Source organism: Halichoerus grypus, chromosome 9, assembly GCF_964656455.1.
Source record: "Halichoerus grypus chromosome 9, mHalGry1.hap1.1, whole genome shotgun sequence".
NCBI lineage: Eukaryota > Metazoa > Chordata > Mammalia > Carnivora > Phocidae > Halichoerus > Halichoerus grypus.
Window position 1 is genome coordinate 82,380,267 of NC_135720.1, and position 20,131 is coordinate 82,400,397.

At 37.4% G+C, this 20,131-nt stretch overlaps 1 protein-coding gene and 1 pseudogene across 4 annotated transcripts in view; one reads left to right on the forward strand and one right to left on the reverse strand.

The window, feature by feature from the left end:
• KCNQ5 (potassium voltage-gated channel subfamily Q member 5) overlaps window positions 1-20,131 on the reverse strand; it is a 501,939-nt gene that overhangs the window by 274,375 nt on the left and 207,433 nt on the right. The window lies entirely within an intron of this gene.
• On the forward strand, window positions 14,905-15,450 carry LOC118541548 (large ribosomal subunit protein eL24 pseudogene; annotated as a pseudogene).

Sequence of the window (20,131 nt, forward strand, 5' to 3'; positions counted from 1 at the left end):
TGTCTCTAGGCTTTCCTGGTTCCAGTCTTTCTCATGACCGTGCTCCAGCTGTCGTTACTTTTTGCTAATCCTTTTTTTTTAAATTTTATTTTATTATGTTATGTTAGTCACCATACAATGCTGATCCTTCTTGATACTAGCTGCAATTGCGGCCTGTTTCAGTACTCACTGAATGCAACGTGCCACCTGCCTGAATCCATTTTCTCCAGTTCCCACTCTCTCCAAAAACCTTTGCCAGTGTTGGAGTAGAGGCTCAGGTCCTCCTTCCCAGACGACCTCTGGTTAATATGCCTCTCTCTATCATGATTAGGATGCAATTTCTATTAAGTGGTCATCCAATTGCTTGAGCCTTAGAGGTCCAAGGACCCACTAGTTTCTGAGGAAGTCCATTTTATCAATGAAAACTAGTGGCTAATAGAAATATTTTTATTATACGAATTTGACATCGGGGCCTACATAACACACGGTGATCTTATGCCTGGTTCTGCTCTACTGAGTCTCAAAAAACAGGTCAAAATGGCTCTTTCACAAAAGAATTCTCCAATTACTTGGTAACAGCTACTCTAATCCCTCTGCAGTTTCTTTTCTTTGGGTTAAACATCCAGGTTCCTTCAATTATTCCTCTTCACAAATGTTTTCAAATCCCTTCCCCTCCTTGGTGACTGTCTGGAACATGCTTCCATTTCTTTATATTTTTCCTTCAGCACACTCTAAACCAAAGCCAACAATACTCCAGGTTGGTTTTACCAAGGTGGAGTGGAGTGGGTTCTAATTCCCCTTGTTCCACAACATTCTGTGCTTCTTTTAAATTAATCTAAGACTGCAAAGAGTTGGAACAGGCTGTCAGGAGAGACTGAGCTTTAAATAGCAAGTATTCTAAGTTAAATGACTATCAAACGAACAAAACCAAAGCTATATTTTCTTAAGATCATTTTTTGAAGAGGACTATGGACAAAGTTGTGAGTTACTCTGAGAAGGCAAAAGCTAAGCTGATTTTGTGCAATAAATCTAATTAGATTAAGGTTCAATAACTTATTTTCTTCCATAAAGCAGACGCTGATTTACATGCATATTTTCAAACTCTCTTCCTTCAAGTCTATGTACACACATATATTTATCATTCAATTATTAAAATAATATGCAATCTGTGCCTTGTATCAGTTGTAGCAGTGTCAGAGCTTAATAGGTTAGAATAATTTCATAAAGGCTAGACAGAAAAACATTCAAATATATTTTGGGCACAGATAATTTGAGCTCATGCAGACAAAGGAGAGATGGTAAAAATGAAGAGGCTTCTGCAGTTTTCCATATTAAGGAAGAATCTTCTAATTATGCTTCGAGTGGTATTGAAAATGTTGATGATAGAGGTCATGAACTTCAAGGTCCTTAGGCAGGGTGGTTAGATCGTGGCACAGACTGAATTCTGAAAAATTGTTTCTGTGCTTTTAAATTAATCAACTGTTTGATGATGTAGATGCATGGCAAGTACTGAATTGAACTGAGTCTGACTAAAATGTGGTTTGGAGACAAACTTATGTGTCCATTAACACATATCAGTATCATCTTTTTTGGCGTTTTTTTTTTTTTTTTTTTTTGTAGATCAGACTAAGATCCTCAAAGAGGAGAACCAAGAGGGAGGTGGCTGAAATTAAGAGGGAGGGAACAAGAATCAGCATGATGATTGGAGGTGGCATAATAAAGTGGTAAGCACGGAGACTCCAGACAGACATGGTTTCAGTCTTGATTCTGTCATTTTATACTATGTGACATCTGGCCAAATTATCCAATTTATCTGACTCTTAGTATTCCTACATGTGAAATGGGGTTGATAATAGCTATTTTGAAGTACTGTCGGAAGAGTTAAGATCATATTACGTAAAGCTCTCTGGATATATACAGTATGTGTTCAATAACATATTTGTTATTATCTGTCTATCAGTAAAGTTGACACAGGCAATATGGTACCAAGGGTGACTAAAGCAGTAGATAGCTGGGTTTAAATCTTTAATTTGTAATTTTTATTTGGTTCCAACGCTGGTTAGAAACATCAGTTTGCATTCTTTCACTTTAAATGGATGTTCTTCGCAGTCTCCACTAACACAGAGTAGCTGTGTACGCCAGCCTTCATCTGCAGAAAAACAGTATTTCTCTTCCCATTGTCCCATATTAAAGATTCTGGGGACGTAAAAGCTCCCCATAGTCAGAGGGTTAAATGACTGCAACACATTGATATGATGACTTAGAATGCTCGTGGATGAGGGCACATATGCATAGAAGACATTATTAATAATCTCCAGTTGTCACTTGCGAAGTATGTAGCCAGGAACTAAGTAAATGATATGTCCTAATTTCAACACACTATTGGCTTTGGAAATAGGGCCAAGTTTTCCTGACATTTCTCCAGCTGGCATCCCAGTAGTGCTGGTTTTCTGGATGGCAAAACATCCTGTTCAGGATCTCTTATGATCAAAAGAACTCAGCATGGGATTATCCTGTCAAAGAGGTAATGCACTGAATCTTACAGAGAGCAGGTTTGTGACATGACCCTGAGTCAGGTTCAGTATCTTGTAGTGAGTTCACTAATTCCACTTAGTTCCTTTAATTATGGTGGATGAAGCAGATTATATCTATGAGACAGTTTGTCTATTAATTTTTGTATTTTGACCAAGACTGTCTTTCAGTATACATTTTCATAATGACTTTTAGACACATCCACAGTTGAATGACAAGAGTCTGTATGAAGAACATCGAAAAGGAGAATGGCATCACAATGGTATGAAAAGAACTTGAGATTCAGTTCTAGAAGATTTGGGATTCAGGTCTCGGTTTTCACATTACAACATTTAAGTATTGTGGCAAAGTCACTCCACTACCTTAGATTTCAGGTCCTCATCTACAAAGTAAGAATTACGATGTCTGCCTCCAAAGATGCTGTAAGGATTAAGTGAAGGAATATAAGTAATGTAATGTAGATTCTAAAGGTAGAGGGTTCTCAACAAGTGTTTCCTGGATCAAAGACATGAACTATTGCTCATGCGGTGGTTTTCCAAATAGAAACTTTATTAGCTGCCAATTAAAACCATGTTAAAATATCAACTCAGATGTGAAAAGTTCTGCATAATTCTTAGGACTCTAGCTTTTCCATTTCCATAAGTACGTATTAGTCCTTCTGAATGAAGGTGTCAAACATCTAAAACAAAAAAAAAATCAAAACTAAAATTTTGTTATTTGAAATTTAAAAAATAAGTAAATGAGAAAGAAATCTAATTAAACTTTCAAATGATGTTTTCTGTAAGTTTGCAGGATTGTAGCATTTATATTTCTGAGTTAGTTAAGCCTAAAACTTCACTAAGACTTTTGGGACTCTGTGTGTGTGTGTGTGTGTGTGTGTGTGTGTGTGAAAAACCATATTATGTATTCATGCCAGGACTGATAGAAACTAGCATTTTCAAATAATTCCACATGGCTCCATAATGTCAAATTCATTCAGGCTTTGGCTACTGCTAACATTTTAATGTTTAATAAATATTACTTTGTGAGAATATCAGGTTATTTTGCAAATAACCAGGCTAATATTGCAGGAAAAAAACTGAGATAAAGAAAAGACAAGCAGCTTAACTAAGGTCAGGTACTGACCCAGATTTTCTCAGTGAACAAACATTGCTTCTGGGGAAAGAGTTTGGTATCCTGGAATTGGCATTAAGTGAGTAAGGCTACTAAGATAATACTTAGTAATTTATTACATATGCGTACTAAGTAGCTTTGTGTCCTGAATAGTACTGATGGTCCATTAATACTTTATTGATTATAAATAGAAAAGCAGCAGCACAGAGGGTCAGGAAGCATTGGAAGTAATATCCATGGGACATAGATGAGGCCAGCATGTGTGCTGCATTTCTGAGGCAGGTATAGGGTGCAGGGAAAGGGCATAGGACTAGGGTAGGTAAAAGTAAAGCATATAGGAGAATGATACATTGAGATTTAACATTTATGACGTGGACTGCAGGGTCTAGACATAATTTTGATATTTTGGGGCACTGAGCTTATGGGGAATTGTGATCCCTCTGCAATACTCGTTCTAGGTAGCTTCACCATAAGCATCTTTGCTGCCAGCATTTTTGCCACCAACATCTTTGCCTCATAACTAATTGGCAGTAAGGTGATTTTGCCATAAAAGATAAAATCACAAAAAGAGAGGGACATTCATTTAGAAAGACATAATGAAAAACGAATAACAAAATTAAAAAGACTTATTGCAGGGCGCCTGGGTGGCTCAGTTGGTTGGGCGACTGCCTTGTTATTTGATCCTGGAGTCCCTAGATCGAGTCCCACATCGGGCTCCCTACCCAGAGCAATCTATACCTTCAATGCCATCCTGATCAAAATTCCAATGACATTTTTCAAAGTGCTGGAACAAACAATCCTAAAATTTGTATGGAATCAGAAAAGACCCCGAATCACCAAGGAAATGTTGAAAAAGAAAAACAAAGCTGGGGGCATCACGTTGCCCGATTTCAAGCTATATTACAAAGCTGTGATCACCAAGACAGCATGGTACTGGCACAAAAACAGACATACAGACCAATGGAACAGAATAGAGAGCCCAGATATGGACCCTCAACTCTGTGGTCAAATAATCTTTGACAAAGCAGGAAAAAACATGCAATGGAAAAAAGACAGTCTCTTCAATAAATGGTGCTGGGAAAATTGGACAGCCACATGCAGAAGAATGAAACTCGACCATTCTCTAACACCATTCACAAAGATAAACTCAAAGTGGATGAAAGACCTCAATGTGAGACAGGAATCCATCCAAATCCTAGAGGAGAACATAGGCAGTAACCTCTTTGACATCGCCCACAGCAACTTCTTTCAAGATACATCTCCAAAAGCTAGTGAAACAAAAGCAAAAATGAACTTTTGGGACTTCATCAACACAAAAAGCTTCTGCACAGCAAAGGAAACAGTCAACAAAACAAAGAGGCAACCCACAGAATGGGAGAAGATATTTGCAAATGACACTACAGATAAAAGGCCGGTATCCATGATCTATAAAGAACTTCTCAAACTCAACACCCAAAAAACAAATAATCAAGTCAAAAAGTGGGCAGAAGATATGAAAAGACACTTCTCTGAAGAAGACATACAAATGGCTAACAGACCCATGAAAAAATGTTCATCATCATTAGCCATCAGGGAAATTCAAATCAAAACCACACTGAGATACCACCTTACACCAGTTAGAATGGCAAAAATGGACAGGGAAAGAAACAACAAATGTTGGAGAGGTTGTGGAGAAAGGGGAGCTCTCTTACACTGTTGGTGGGAATGCAAGTTGGTACAGCCACTTTGGAAAACAGTGTGGAGGTTCCTCAAAAATTTAAAAATAGAGCTACCCTATGACCCAGCAATTGCACTACTGGGTATTTACCCCAAAGACACAGATGTAGTGAAAAGAAGGGCCATATGCACCCCAATGTTCATCGCAGCAATGTCTGCAATAGCCAAACTGTGGAAAGAGCCGAGATGCCCTTCAACAGATGAATGGTTAAAGAAGATGTGGTCCATATATACAATGGAATATTACTCAGCCATCAGAAAGGATGAATACCCAACTTTTACATCAACATGGATGGGACTGGAGGAGAGTATGCTAAGTGAAATAAGCCAAGCACAGAAAGTCAATTATCATATGGTTTCACTTATTTGTGGAACATAAGGAATAGCATGGAGGACACTAGGAGAAGGAAGGGAAAAATGAGGGGGGTGGGAATTGGAGGGAGAGATGAACATGAGAGGCTATGGACTCTGAGAAACAAACAGGATTTTAGAGGGGAGGGGGGAGGGAGGATGGGTTAGCCCGGTGATGGGTATTAAGGAGGGCACATACTGCATGGAGCACTGGGTGTTATACGAAAACAATGGATCGTGGATCACCACATCAAAAACTAATGATGTATTGTATGGTGACTAACATAACATAATAAAAATTAAAAAAAAAATGTGTGCAGATTCATGGCAATGCTTCACAAATAACTGTTACTACTTTGTGGACTGTACCTCAGCCTTGTCTTCAAGTCTTTTGTTCTTAGTATTACACATTTTTTAATACTTTTTTTTGATTTTTTATTGTTATGTTAATCACAATACATTACATCATTAGTTTTTGATGTAGTGTTCCATGATTCACTATTTGCATATAACACCCAGTGCTCCATGCAGAACGTGCCCTCTTTTTTTTTTTTTTTTTTAAAGGTTTTATTTATTTATTTGACACAGAGAGAGAGACAGTGAGAGAGGGAACACAAGCAGGGGGAGTGGGAGAGGGAGAAGCAGGCTTCCCGCTGAGCAGGGAGCCCGATGTGGGGCTCGATCCCAGGACCCTGGGATCATGACCTGAGCCGAAGGCAGACGCTTAACGGCTGAGCCACCCAGGTGCCCCGAACGTGCCCTCTTTAATACCCATCACCAGGCTAATGTATCCCCCCACCCCCCTCCCCTCTAGAACCCTCAGTTTGTTTCTCAGAGTCCTGCTTTTCATTCATCAAGTTGTTTGGCATCACGCTTGTTCTTTTTTCACCAAAATTTCTTCCCTATTAAGAGAGTTAGGAGTCTTTCATATACTAGGCAGCATATTTGTAATTGAGCTTTGTATTGTGTTGTGAAAGCCTTCTACCTTGTTGTTTGTTTTTGGCGTGTTGTCACATTGGAATGTTGACAGACATTCCAAAGTTCTATGGGAAATGTGGGTTCCAAACTTCAAGCCACTGTATAGACCATTATGACGGCTAAGATTTATATAATATAAAAATGGGAGTATTGCATCAGTGGAGAAATGACACCACACTGTCAACCAGTTGATGAAACCAACAACCTTCCAAACCAAGCTGTCAACCATTTACTTTTTAATCTTTTACAACAAAACTGCCTTACAGCCAGTTAGTTATATGGTGAAAATGCTTGTGGCAAAGATGCCTACGGCAAAGATGCTCACAGTAAAGGCACGGGGCACCTGCGATGCCATCAGAAGGAGATGAATATGGCCTGAAACACGGACTTCTCTGGCTGGGCGGTGTCACCCCCCTGAGAGGAGAAAGTGGTGGTCAAAAGAAAGTTCCTATTGCCATCGTTTACTCACAACACACAACACTTACAATTATTTGTGCAATACAAAGTGAAATATTTTGTATTTTCAGCTGTAATTTTTTATGCTACCCATATCTAACTGTAGTTTTAAAGAAATTCATTTTTTTGAATAAACAAAACACCCTAAAAATCTTTAAAAACAATACTAAAGAAGTATTTGTTACAGAAATACCTATATCCGGGAAAACTAATGACCTACTTTGTTGTCCAGGTAGAAATTGGCCAGTCTGCTTTGGGTCTACCTACTCCATCCTACTTACCATTGAGCTATTAAAAAATAGTTCAAAATATTTTTCAGAATGGTGGTCTAGCTGGTTCTCTTAGCAGCTAAATTTGCCTTTCCTTAAGCCCTCTATAGATTCTTTTCAATAAAACACATTGGGTTTAAATGAGAAAAGTTTTGTGCAATTATATGCAAAACAGGAATCTAAACATGTAAATTTTAGGAATTCATTAAGAGAAAAGATAGTTGGAACAAAGCAATACTTATTTCTAGAGTGGGTATGATTGATCTATCTGTTGAATGATGTATCTTGCCTCCTGAGAACAGACTTGTCTGGGCCTGTTTGTGTTGAGGTATCTAGTAACTTGCTCATAAGAATTAACATATAGGGGCGCCTGAGTGGCTCAGTCATTAAGCGTCTGCCTTCGGCTCGGTTCATGATCCTGGGGTCCTGGGATTGAGCCCCGCATGGGGCTCCCCGCTCGGCGGGAAGCCTGCTTCTCCCTCTCCCACTCCCCCTTGCTTGTGTTCCCTCTCTCGCTGTCTCTCTAAGAAAAAAAAACAAAAAAAGAATTAACATATAAGGGAGGGCCTGGAAAAATGGTGGTCTCTTTGTGGCTATATAGTATGGACATACAAACAAGATCAGAAAAAGGCTGATTTTCCTAGGAGTTGGGGATCTATCAGCCTTTTCTGTATTCCCATCTAACCCGTTTAAGAAATACTGGCTTGCGAAGAAATATATCCTGTGCATATCATAGAGTACGTTTATACACACAAAATCAATTGAGTCAATTAGTCAGCCATAAGCCATTTCCAGGTTCTTAGCCTATGTTGTCCAGAAGATAACACCATTTCTCTTCTTTGGCTCTGTTCCTATGAATAACAGTGCAAAAGTATTTAGCTTAGAGAAAAACAAACAAGTATTACTATCTTTAGATATAAAAAAGACATTGGTTAGGTTTTTTTCCTCGCCTAACAGAGTCACTGGTCGGGTGCTAGAACACTAGACTAAGCTTATGAGGTATTCTGGAAATTAGTAAAAATCTTTTTTGAAAGCTATTTGCATAGAGATTTGAAAATCCTAAAAAAAATATAAAAAGAAAGACTGCAGGAAGAGAGAGATTTCCAAGCACTATGTGAATCACAGTGAGAAAGCAAGCCATTTGCTATCGCCCTTCCTTGTTCAGTTATTAGTATATCTTAAGCAGATTAAAAACACTGAGTCAACTTCCTTTTTAAATACAGTAGACATGACATTCATGCCAACCCACTCACTCCTCCTTAGAGAATTTGACTTCCTACTCCCCAAAAAACAGTTCTCCTAGCTCAGGACAGAACCTTCCCCAACTAGCCCAGTCTCAGCTGATTGCATCGAGGTGATCACTGACCTGAGCTGGAGAAGTGGGCACCCTCTCTGAGGAATTCAGAATCGGAGCTTAAGGACAGGAGTCAGTTCCTTGCCTGCAGGGGTTTGGTTTGAAAGTTCATGTAGCGTCAGAGCCAAACTTAGCACCACTGCCAGCCAGAACTACACCCAAGCCCAGAGACCTTGTAGGGCCGGGAAGTCAGGGCAGCAAAACTGTTTTGCAGAAGGGAGGAAAGGGGAGTAGACAGAGTGAGAGGAGCCGAAACAAGATAGAAAGACTCGATGAAAGAGGAGTTCCTTGAGTTGGTTTAAGCAAGTTTTTATACCTGACAACAAGGGGTGGATCCACATTTTGTGGGGCCTGAAACACAGGCCATTTAGGGAGTCTTCTTTCGGAAGATTTCATAATTACAGTTGAGAATTCGGTTACAGGGGCCCATGAAGCTTCAGTGAGAAGCCCTGAAGCTTTAGCTCAATTACTTTACCTTCATCTCTGCTTACAATCAGGTGATTTCTGAGGAAGATATCCAAAACCACATTAAGGGGGATTTTCTGCAAAAGGTCAGAAGGAATCAGGACTGATTTTTAAGGGAATCTTTCTAGAGACCCCTAATTAGGGACCCCTAATTCTGGCAAATCCTTTCTTCTGGCCATTCCATCTTAGGAAGTGTATATGCTGCTGGGATTCTGAGGGCAACACCCATTAATTCATTCTCTAACTCCCCACACATCTCACTGATCCTTCTACTATTTCAGTTTTGCTGTTGGCCCTCTGGGAATTTACTTGTGTTTTAAATTATCCTTTAAAGGGATCTGAGATGCTCATTTTCTGTATTTGGAATTTTGCTGGTTGGTCTGCATAGTTAAAACCATCTGCTGTCTTCTTGAGTCATTATTAATAAAAAGAAAATTCATGAGGCACATGCTGTTTCCCTGTTTGGCTGGACTTCATTCTAGTCACATCCTAGAAGGATTTCAGATGGATTCACAGCCACTCTTGTAATCCTACAAGCCTGAGAATACTTTAAGAGACTGGGTAGAAATACTCATGTTGCTCTCTGAAAATGTGAGCTCTCAACCCCAATCTACATAGGGCACTTTTGCTAAACTTCTAACCCTTTATATGTCAATATTAACATCCCTGAAATGGATTAAAAAAATACAATCACAGGGAAACTATTCAGAGTTGAAGGTGACCTCTTTTCTCTACCTCTTTCCCCCAAAACACACACACACACACACACACACACACACACACACACACAGATTAGAGAGCCATAAAGAGCAGCAGTGAGCCAAAAATACATTAACACTAAGACCAAAAAAAAAAAAAAAAAAAAAATCACAGGAATTAAATTCATACCCCAATGTATAAATACAATGATGTTTTTGAAGGAAGAAATCTACCTGGAATGAATGGATTTTTTTCCAGGGAAAGTAGATATTGCTTGATTAACATCCTGACAGTAGAAAATGAATAAACTGATTCTCTAAATTTCATTGATCCTGAAAATTTTTTTAAAAAAACAAAAAATAATATACACAAGGATGCGCTAATTTTTTTGGTACCATACTAAGTGCTTTCCACGAATTGTTCCACATAATCCTCAGAACAGCTCTGCACTATTGTCCCCATTATTTAACAGATGAGGACATTGAAGCTTAGAAAAGGTGAAGTAAGCCAAACTCACACTCTGGGTAAAGGTGGAGCCAAGGCTCACGTCACGGCTTTTTAAAAACATTTCTCCCCAAGGAAGACCAAGCACTTTGTAAAAAGTTCCTGCTGAAATGATCAGATTGGACTACAGTTTAAACAGGATTGGGGTGCAGGTGTTTGTTACGTTCAGCTACCTTTGCAGGTGAAATTGCAGAGGAAGACAAGCTTGGTTACAGTAAATGTGGGGGTAGAGCCGAGGAAGTGTCACCACACATGTGACACTTACTATTATGAACCTCCTCTCATTTGTATTTGAGTACTTGTCTTTCTTATCTCCCCACAGGATCTTGGCTTTTCAGAAAAGGGCACTGTCTTCCCTTTGGTGCTGTCCAGTATCTTAGACAGAGAAGATCAATAGTTGAGTGCAGAGATAGCAAAAGGAAAATGAGATTTTTTGATCAATAAGATTACAAAATTATAAAGAAATAATAGAAGAGAAGGACAAATAAGTATTTAAAAATCAGGAGTAAGTGATGGAGGTAGGCACAAAGATACAAAAAGAACCCCCCCAAAACAAAACAAAAACAAAAAAACAAACAAATAGTACAGAGCTTAAATATTTTAGGAGAAACAAAGATAAAATTGTATTGGAGGATGTGATTTATAATGCAGTCAGTTTGAAAGAAAAACTGAAAAAATTTGGGAAGAACAATTACAAGTTATTTGTCAGCCATTTCTACACACTGGATTAGAGTTAATCAAACAAACGTTATTACCCGTGTTAAAAAAAAAAGTATTATTTTTATCACCGGATTTTTAAAATGCCATTGATGAATATTTTTTCTTACAGCACTATGTAATAGGAGGGCATACGTAGTTAAAAGGAAAACTTATTATTATTATAGACTCTATTACAATAAAACTTTATTATCATAGGAGAGAACCTTGGAATTTTTTAATGAGAGAGTTTATACACTCTTTGAGTATATAAACCTTTTAAATTTATGTGGCATAAACATGCACAATCTGAAGAAAGATGGGAATGAGAGAACACCTTAAAAGTTTTTTTTGAAGTAAGTATAGACTCACAGAAGTTGCAAAAATAGTATTAAGAGGTCCTATGTACACTTCACCAAGCTTCTCCCAATGGTATCATCTTAAATAACTATAATACCTTACCAAAACCAAGAAATTGGTCTTGGCACAATACAATTAACTAAACTACAGACCTTACTCATGTTTTTATGCTCATTTGAACGTGTATGTATAATTTTATGAAATTTTATTGTATGTATAGATTTGTGCTACCACCAACACAATCAAGATACAGAACCTTTTAAAACGAGAGATCCTGATAATAGAGAGATGCCATATATAAGAAAGCTATTTTAAGAAAGACAAATAAATGTGGTATAAGGTCAGAAAATTTAGAAGAAAAATTTAGAAGAATTAAATATAAAGGAAGGAAATATAATAAACTGAAAATATAAATACAAAGGTTGAGGAGAATGATGTAAAAATCACATTTTGAAGGTTACTACCTTAAGAAGACTTGGGAAGTATAAATATATATGTGACATGTTGCACAATGAGAGAATGGTCAGCACCCCCTCCCGAAAATGTACTTGTGTCAGGAAAACAGAAACAGCCTTTCTTCCTGAAAAATGGGTATGAAGTGATAGAAACAGAAACATCTGATCTCATTGTAAAAATGCAAAAGAATTTTTGAAATAAATTTCTGTGGAAATAGAGCTATAGATATTAAGAAAAAATGATATAATCAAGAGCATTACTTATATCAAAACAAATGGGGGATACAAAAGCCTTGTGGAATGATACATTTTCATAGCTGGGGAAAATGTTTATGCCAATGCTGCAAACAGCATCCATTTTTCCACGCTTCTTTCTTTCCAACAGAGCCCATCTCCTGCCACAGAAGTTGAATTTGCTTTCTCAACTTCCTTTGCAGTAGGGATACGGATATACCATCCAACTCTGGCTGATAGAAGTTGGAGGAAAGTGTGCTACAAAGCATTCCGGGAATTTCTTCATGGATTAAAAAAGGAGAGAGAAAGAGACTGAGGAAGAGGAAAAAGAGATCCTTTCCTGCTATTGATGTTCTGTGAGGACAAGGTGCTTGGATTTGCTGGAGCCATCTTGCAACCAGGAGGTGAAGACAAGAGTCACAGAGGAGCTGAACCACAGTGTCCACTGAACTAATTTTGGATATACCCTGTGACCAGACTTCTTGTTATGTGATCAAATAAAATCCTCTTGTTTTAGTCAAGTATGTCCAGATTCTGTTACTTGAGGCCAAACCAAGTGACTGACTGAGTCAGCTAAAAATCACGCACTAATGCGGCAGTCACTTACTAAGTACCTACCAGGTGCCAAGCAGGACACTAAGCCCTTTACCTATCTCTTCCAATGAATTATCTATGAATATATGTAATAGAAATGACCAAAAGCCAAGAATGGGCCAAAGAATGACAGTTTTATCTTGGAGATGGAAAAGAATCCATAAGGACCTTTTTTTATTTTCTTGTACACCAAGGAATTTATGATTTTGGGGGTATTTTTGTTGAAGGCAGGTATGAAAAGGGAACTGGAGTAATAAAGAAGAAAAGTATAAATGTACATTTTAGGACTACTCCTTTATAAATATATTCAATAGCTAAATATATTTTGTATCTTCAAAACCTGGAAATCTTAGAGATTAGCTCTTTTTTTGGCAAGAAAAAGACCATTTTCTGGCTTTATGATTATGAATGATTCAGTCTGCATGCCACATATATATCTATATACATACATACATATTATGTGGGTCTGCAATGTTTTCTTTCCCCTGGAAGGAGAAAAAGAAGATGTGAAATTCTGTAAATACAAGATAATCACTAAGTTTGGATGAACAATGTCTGTTCTCTCCAGGAATACTATTCTCTCCGTTTTACCAAAAGTTTGCACTTGTCTAGAGAAAGAAGTTGAGTGCTCATATTGAGACAGGATGGTTTAAGGCCATTAACTTTAGATTATGGCCTTTGAAGGAGAAGAACTTAATGAACAGAAATCACTTCACTCAATGGCTGTCATGAATTTAAGAAGCAGAAAGAACTTCATGATGGCTGCTTCCCTTGCAATGGTGCCCTGTGTATATTTAAGTGGAGACATAGAAATGATTTTAAAGCATAGGTCAGTATCTGAAAACTAATTCTCTATAGTTATACATTTTTTCAAAGCAAAAGAGAATTTTAAAGCTAAATGCCACGAGCAAGTTTTTGAATAATTTTATTCTAATGTATACTCCATATACAGCTCTACTGGTTATGACTCAGCTAAAATTCCACTTTTCCAATGTCTTACCCCTTACTACTTGTTCCCCTCTTTGACCAATATAATTTCTCACTAAATTATACTTCCCTTACTTATTGCTGTGAAATAAGCATGCAAATTCTCTGAGGCAGAGTTCTTTGTGCATTTTGTCCTCTTATGTAATTCCAAGAGATTGCCTGGTTCCTGGCACGTGGTAGCCATTCAAATGTTTACTGAAAAATTAACGAATATGTTTTTATTCTCTAATTAAATTGCAAACTCTTTGAGAGTGGGGTCTATGCCATGTAATTCTGTATTCTCTCCTATATACATAGTGGGCTATTAGTAAATGATTGTTAATGAATAGTTTGGATAATGTAATGCATACTGAGAGAATTCCTATTCTTTCAAGTCACAAGTCAGTGTCCTGGGTCAATAAGCTCACTAGTTTTCTCTCCCTTGACTTGTAAATATTTAATAAACACAAATTATTTCACTGGGCAAATGCTCATTTATACTCTAAAGTCATGTAGAGCCAGAGTTACACAGTAGGAGTGTGCTAGGCCCATAAAGTCATTTAGTTTTATGCTTATCCGAAAGGCAGAATATGAAGGTCAATATGCAGACAACTGCAAAGGGTTCATCTAGCAAACTTGCTTGGTACTTAAAACGGTTCTTCCTGTAGAATATGCCGACATCAGAAGTACACAGGCAGTCTTTGCTTTGCATAGTAGTGCGGGACTGTAAAAATGACTGCAAACTGAGACCATGCAAAGTGATCTTAATAAGCAATGGAAAACTTAAAATTGATCTTAAAATTTTTGTCAAAACATTAAAGTCTCTCATTTTCTGTTGTACAGGTATAGGAAAATGGAAGGGGATAAAATACTTTTTTGTAAGTATACTGTAACTTAAAACCTTAGAAGCACTGTGGATTAAAGTGTTTTCCTTCTTTGTAAAAAAATACTGATAGTTTGGAATAGCACTTTCTTTCTTCTTGTCATGCAATTTACCATTGGGAAAGGCAGTCATGCGCAGCGTCTTCCCCCATGCACGGTCTCATGAGTGGCCTTGGTATTGAACACTTCCATCACCTCACATAGTTAACATGGGCAGCTTTTTCGGCGTGTATGTGGTGAGAATGTGTAAGATCTACTCAATAAAGTTAAAAAAGTCATTTAAGAAAAGGGTGGCCTTCCTGGGTGCCGCAGCTATGAAGGTCGAATTGTGCAGTTTCAGTGGGTACAAGATTTACCCCAGACGTGGCAGGCGCTACGCCGGGACCGACGGGAAGGTTTTCCAGTTTCTTAACGCAAAATGCTAGTCAGCATTCCTTTCCAAGAGAAATCCTCGGCAGGTAAACTGGACTGTCCTCTACAGAAGAAAGCACAAAAAGGGACAGTCGGAAGAAATTCAAAAGAAAAGAACCCGCCATGCAGCTAAATTCCAGAGGGCCATCACTGGTGCATCTCTTGCTGATATAATGGCCAAGAGGAATCAGAAACCTGAAGTTAGGAAGGCACAATGAGAACAGGCCATCAAGGCTGCCAGGGAAGCAAAAAAGGCTAAGCAAGCATCTAAAAACACAGCAATGGCTGCTGCTAAGGCTCCCACGAAGGCAGCACCTAAGCAAAAGATTGTGAAGCCTGTGAAGGTTTCTGGACCCTGAGTTGGTGGAAAACGCTAAGTTGGTGGATCGGATTTTTAAATAAATATCTGACTATAAAAAAAAAAGAAAAAAGAAAAGGGTGGCCTTGGGCCCCCATTTTTTTTTTTTTATGGGGAGATAAAGAGTCCTCACGCTTGTACTGGGCTTATCATCTGCAGAGGGAGTATCTTTCTCTATTCTGAGCCTGATGTAGACTTTTTTGTTCTTTTTAAAGCATGTGCATCAGTGACCCTCAAGCACACCCCCAGCTTTCTATATTTCAGACCCAGGGGAGGGGTCAGGGTCCTTCTACTCGAGCACTAAGTGTGCAGCTCCATTGCCCGAGTTGGCTGTGGAGTGGATCTGCTGTCTGCGGAGGACTGACGTGTTGTAAGGGGCTGGATCCTGGGCACTTTCTCTTTTCTCTTGCTGCAAGAAATGCTGTACCACTTTTTCCTGGTGTGTGTACTGTTTGTTCTCAGCGACCTTAAATCACATACTGGTCTTTTATGCTGGGTTGCACTTATCTGCCTTTCAACCGTGGCCGCAGAGCCTGGTTACCCAGTGAAGAGTGCAACACTTATGATTTGGGAAAAACATCTTTTCTATGGCTTGGAAAAGTGTCATAATCCTTTCTAGGTTTGGATTAGCTTCCGATATTTTGTCCTTTGCACTTTCATGACATGAAATATCTGAGAATTCCCTTAATGTGTGTGTGTCTGGCATCACCTTCCTCTGGGACATCTTAATCTTGTCATCGCCACCACTTTCTTCATGTCTACCAATAGGTTCGCCTTCACGATGTTCCTTTGGCAGCATATCCTGAGTCTGTTGAATGGGGGCAGGGCCAGCATTCCCAGTCAGCTATTATTTCCATAACTCCATTTACGTTTGATTTGAATTTCACTTCCAACATTATTACTTTTTGTTTCTTTGCTGCATTTCATTTTTGTTAGCATTTTATTTTCACTGTTCATTTTTGTGTGTGTATATATTATACATACATATACATTATATATATTGCTATCAAGGATTTGATAAAATTACAATTGACCTACCTCTATTATTAAATTCTTCTTAAATCATACATTTTCCAACTATGTAAAAATAAAAACTCTTATCTAAGAGACTATAATTTACATAGGGAATCTTTGAACCATTTAAGAGAAGAGGCTTTCCCCAAATGATGTTATTATCAACCACAAGCATTATTGTAATAAAAAATAATTCCCAAGTCAATACATGTCAGGTGGGCTCTGATCCAAACCAAAGTTTCATGTGTATTGACTTCTCAGAAGACCTCTTTTTAGAATGCTTGATGAAGTTGAGGGAAAACAGTCAATGATAGAAATGACATAATTTCTAACAGAACATAGCCAAAATAGAAACACCATTTGTATGTAGCTGTGTCTAATAAACATGTTTTTAAATGTTCATTCAAAATGTAAATAGTAAGAGTGCATACTTTCCTCAGTTCATAAGGAATAAAACCCCCCATTTAGTGTATTTTTTAGAGAGGTATGAATATGAATTACAATGATTTTATACAGGATCTCATATTCAACTTCTTGGTTAATTAAATCTCCAGGTAAACTCAGATATACTGACAAATTCAAACCAACATTTTTAGTTTAGATTATCAGAAGATAGGCCCTTAGCTATATTTAATTTAAAATCTCATCTGTGCCAGACGGTGAAATTTGCATGTCGAATTTTATATCCCAGCTGATAGCACTCATTAATTCTATATAGCCTAATATATTCCTGACTCATAAACCACTTACTTCCAAGACTTTGGTTTCCATAACAGTGTTTTTTTCTCCCAGGATAAGAGCCAAAATTTTACCAGAGTGTCTTTCCAAACTACATTAAGTCATATGAGTATCATTCCTTGGTGTCTTGTTGGTATAACTGAAAATACTTACCTAAACTGAATGAGATATTTGTATTCTAGCCTGTCTACCAATATAATGGACAGTGGTATACAAAATTAAGACCTTTTGCTGAAATTACTTTTTGTGTGTGTATGTGTGCATACTCACACAATCAGAAGCAAAGTTTGCCTTTCTTTATTTGAATTGCTATTTGTTTTAATAATTGCTTTTTAAAAACCCAGCCTTTTAGTAAAATAATGCATTTAATGTAACTAAGGCTTGATGAGCATTTTTCTAGTTTCTAGTTAATTTTTATCAGCAAGCTCATGTTCCTTAAAAATAAACTTTCAAATTTCAAATAGTTTTATCTTATTTAAAATGCTAGACCTGATAAAAAATATTTTGGTCTACCATCGTATAGTTTCTTATCTTCCTATCAAAAGCACGAACTTAATTTGAATGTTCAATATTGGTGAGGTTTAGTGAGAACATAATAATTTGCACTGGGTGAGGCTTGGTGCTGTTTCTTTTCTAATGTGTGATAATTGATGATAAAACAATGGCCATTGATGAGTGGGCGCTTATATAGCACTTCTTGTTCCTCTGAATGAAGGAAGAGTATCATTATCCATGGTACAAAATGTCAATATCAAGAGCCGTTTGCTCAGTGAGGCCAGGGACACTGAAAATGATAATTATGTCTTTTCTTCCACAAGGCCATGTAATTACAATAGGAAAATTGTGAATCCATAAATGACACTTCTCATCTGGCATGATAAAATTAATACACTTGCTCTGATCACCCATGAACATGGCTTTGTATGTGTATGTGTGTGTGTATCTATAGAGATCTATACACACATACAAAACCATGTTACAGGGGTGATCAGAGAAAGTATATTAATATCTATAGTTACTATAGATCTCTATAGATACACATACATTTTTTCTTTTTTTAAAGATTTTATTTATTTATTTGACAAAGACACAGCGAGAGAGGGAACACAAGCAGGGGGTGTGGGAGAGGGAGAAGCAGGCTTCCCGCTGAGCAGGGAGCCCAATGTGGGGCTCGATCCCAGGACTCTGGGATCATGACCTGAGCCGAAGGCAGACTCTTAACGACTGAGCCACCCAGGCGCCCCACATACATTTTTTTCTGTTACTAACTTTTTAGCAAGTCATTTAGATATGATTTATTCATGCTTTGACATCATAAAAAAGTTGAATAGAAAATACAACCACCACTCAGAGAAGTGAAGTATGACAAAATAATCCTTTAACTTTTATTCGCATGATTATTTGTTCTTTTAAGAATTAATGACAGACATTATAAACTTTTTTTGGATTACTTAAAAAAACTATGATAAGGGTTTAGAATAATATTGGATGTTTTTATATAAATATACATACATCTATATATAAAATAAAAAAATTTTCCGTCAATTAAAGCTACATAATCTCTTAACAATTTTGCCACCATGGATAATATTCTGATCCTCCCATATTTAGTGTTGTCTCAGTAAAGTGCGATTATAAGTGTTTATATGCAACATCAGTTAGTTAATTTGAAATTTAAATGCAGCCAGATTGTAAAGAGATGATTTGTTGACATTCATATACCTTTTCCCCCCTCTTCTTCTAACTTTACTCATTGGGAAAAGCATGTTTTTCCACTAAGTAGTGAAGATCTGTATTATATGGCTTAGGAGGAGGACTCATTTAAGAATCAAATTTAAATTCTGAATGTAAGGCTGCATGCAGATTTTTAAAAGTATTCTCACTGTATTTCCATTTATTAGGTCATTGTAACCTCACTGCGTAGCCACTTCACTACAGAGTGGGAACTGGTGTGATCTGATCTGTTGTAATACCACTCAGAAATGGTGTACGCCAAAAGACAAACTGACTCCGTTCAGAAACTGTACAGCAAGGCATAAAATTTTACTTTAAGGTTTCCGTGTAGATATTAGTATCACAATTACCCATTTCTCTAAACATTTCTAAGAAATATGATAATATATTATACAATGAAAATGAATGGAAACTGAATTGTCAGGGCTTGGGCCTTGTTGAAAAGGGTACCACTGATGTATTACGTTCGTGAGATTCATTTAGACTGAGAATCCTTCCCTTGGCCTAAGGTCACTCTTTTCAGTGAATGTTACCTGAGCTTCATTCCTGCTAGTGGACGCAAGGGCAAGTGGAAAACCTGGCTGCACATCAGCTAGGGCTGCCCTAGACAAGTGCAAAAATTATTTGCCAATCTCCACTTGAAGTGCATTTTCCAATGTTGTCTAAGATCACACCTGATTTTCAAGTTTAGAAAGGGCTTAGAATAATAAAATTTTTTTATATGTGTATAAAATCTTAAAGCACTTTTTACAGATGGGAATATACAATATTATCCTTTCCTCATTTTCACTAAAGTCTACCTGAAGAAGGATAAATTGATATAAAGAATCGATAGATTTAGATATTTATGCAATAATTTAGTTAGTATAGGTCAGTAGTATGCCAGTAAATGTTTTAACAGCCAACTCTCTAGCGAAAAAACCTTCTCATCTGTAGGATTTGCTGATTTCTGAGTGTAAATACTCCCAATATGGCCAATATCAAGCTACCGATGCGATGTCACTGAATGAGAGGTTGGAAAGAGATGCCCAGTAGCTCATTATTACACAATATTTCTTCATACAGATATAGTAAATAACTTCAAGAGCATAGATTAAAAAACTAAGGATTAATGAGTTTTGAGTATTTATTAATTTTGCTTTAAGTGTACTTTATAAGTTTATATAATCAAAAATTTAATAATGTGGAGGGCTTGGGTGGTTCACTCAGTAAAGCACCAGACTCTTGATTTTGGCTCTGGTTATGATCACAGGGTCCTGAGATTGAGCCCTGC